The sequence below is a fragment of the Lethenteron reissneri genome, chromosome 55 (genome assembly GCF_015708825.2).
Source record: "Lethenteron reissneri isolate LAM-NWPU_2019-01 chromosome 55, ASM1570882v1, whole genome shotgun sequence".
NCBI classification, from domain to species: domain Eukaryota; kingdom Metazoa; phylum Chordata; class Hyperoartia; order Petromyzontiformes; family Petromyzontidae; genus Lethenteron; species Lethenteron reissneri.
Genome location: NC_083833.1, coordinates 13,072,306 through 13,074,986, shown reverse-complemented (window position 1 = coordinate 13,074,986; position 2,681 = coordinate 13,072,306).

Genomic DNA, 2,681 nt, shown 5'->3' with positions numbered 1-2,681 from the left:
CTACGTGACTTTACCGAAAAAAACCTCAGAGTATGAATCCTTGCAGTCACGAAAGCTTCAAATCTAGAATCCTGTATTACTGCCTAAATAGGCAATGTTTTCTGCCACCTCCACTTTCGCACTTCTCACTGACCCTTGCCTAACTAATGCCATCGACTTTCGTTTGAATAAAGCTGCTCCTACAACTCAAATATCCAGCATATGAGTATAGTGAGCATGCTTATAAGTTAATGGCAGGAGAGAGGAAGTAACTTGGACGCTCATAACAAAATGTGGCAGGCAGGCACCGTCGGAATAATTGGGAAGAGGAGGGTACAAAAAGCGGTGGAGCGCACGTGCCGTATGGAGGGGAGCGGGTTCCTGAGACCGGCGCTGGAGTGGCACGCAGAGGGCGGTGACCACGGGGGGACACGGACAGACCGAGGTGGTGGTAACGAGGGGCTCAGATTAGACCCCGGGGTTTTTGCGCACTGTGCAGCAGTTGCAGGGTCTCGCAAAAGGGATGAAGCGATGGCGAGGCACATCGCCACAATTGGCCACGGTGACATCCTGGTCTCGGTGATAGCAGCATACCTTTGTTACACCTCAGAGTGTACGACACCATTTTACAATAATGTTAAGAACTAACAACATTTAGAAGTTATTTTACCCGCTTAATTAAGGGAAATCAATCAGCTTAGTTTCAAATATATATATATATATAATTTTTTATTATTGCACTCTTTGCCGCAGGGGTCTCCCATGTCACATAGATATTGTAACTCTACAGGGTGTATAAAGGAGAGATTTACTAAATTGATTTTAACTAATTTCTGTAGGGGGTAAAGTTAGATGTTTAGTAAGTATTCAGGATTTAAAAAAGTCTGACTTGAAGAGTGTTAATACACTCATAGGGCCCAATTCATGGAGCAACTTTATCCATCTTTCAGAAAGTTGGTTTTATTAAAGACGCAAGCACTGTACTGTAGAACAGGGGTTTAGTTGCAAGTTGGGTGCAGTAGATGTACAGTGGTGGCTATGCAGCATTGTCGGTACTGTAATTGGCAATATATTCAAACAAATGCAGGTGACATGAGCGATTTTATGATCAGTCAGTGTTGTAACGTACACTATTTGAAATCCATCATTCAGTTACAGGTTTGGGTGTTCCCGGTAGTTGTGCAGACGATGAGGTAGCGGTGCACGTGGTGTTGGGTCGTGTTGTAAACCTGCCAAATGGTAAGCACATTGTTGTGATTCTAGCACGAAACGTGGTGCATAGAACGTGGTTCGCCACGAAGGTTCCCGCGGCGTGGGAAGTGCAGCGAGGGAGCCAGAATCGGGTGCAAGTGATGTCGAGAATTGGTTGAGACAGCAAGGAGCGTCTCTATCTCTCCACGGAGATAGGGATGAGCTGATGGACCATCTGTGCCACCGCAAAACACAGCGGTGTGGGATGATGCAAAATGTTCTGTTGTGAGTGCCTGAGGTTAAAGGGACTCTTAACATATGACCACCCTGACAGTTGAATAACCCGGTGTCGGATTTCATATAGACGTGTGTGTGCGCAACTATGTGTGATGTGAGAGTTGACGTTTGGGTTGGTTATGTGTTACATTTAAAGGAGGTTTTTTCAGCCCAGAAATTAGCTGCATCCTGAGTGCTTCCTCCCTGTCCATCACGTTCCTCTGTCCCACTTTACACCCGATAATCCCACTGGGGCAGGCAGCACAGAGTGTCACAGTCAATGCATGTTTGTTATTTTTTGTTATTTTATTTGAACCTATCTACGTGACTTTACCGAAAGACCCAAAGAATATGTTGAGTGTGATTATGGAAGCAGAGTTTTTAGAATCAGTGAGGGTTTTCAAATAATTATCACTTCATGAATAATGTCCATACATCTGTATTTAGTCTCTCTGTATGCCCCCCTCATTATGGTAGTTAATCGGCATTATATCAGACGCCTGCATGTGACAGTGTCATACCAACCCTCACACGCAGATGTCACGCGAACTCGATATCTTTGCCCAAGACCATGGTGGGTCTCTGATATTGATAAGCAATTGTCACTTTAAAGAGCCATACTCCAACAATTCATCTTTCCTTGCCCTCTCACCTCAAAGAACGCTCTGTGTCAAAATTGCTTCTTCAACGGAGCTGGTTTTACCCAGAACAATCACGGCACAGGCAGGAGCACGAGGACAGTGGTGGAAAACGAGTGACCCATGGGTCGTGTGAGTTGCACCCCATAGAATGCGTGGCCAGACTTACAGTACATGGTTATATATAATCCTAATTTAGGTGAAACAAGCATTTAAAGAGGATGACCCAGCCTGAGTTAAATTTGAAGGGTCTCCCTTAGTGTAAGGTCGTGCCAGAGATCGGAGAGTGGAATAGAATTTAAACAGTGGCGGAGTGGCAGCTGCAGCACTGGTGTCAGCTCCCATGCCCTTTTGAATTCAATCTGTCTGATAGGCACTCGCTTGGCCAGTGCATTGTGCTGCATTATCAGCCGATGGAGAGAGGCAGACACATAACCGAATTCTACAAAATATCTTTCCTGCATCGTTGATGGGAAATACACAAACGACTTCATCTGAAATTAATTAAGCAGACGGCGAACACTTGCAAAGCACTACTCAACATCTACAGCAGCCAGGATCAAGACAACGCATGAATACATATTTCATTATGAAAAC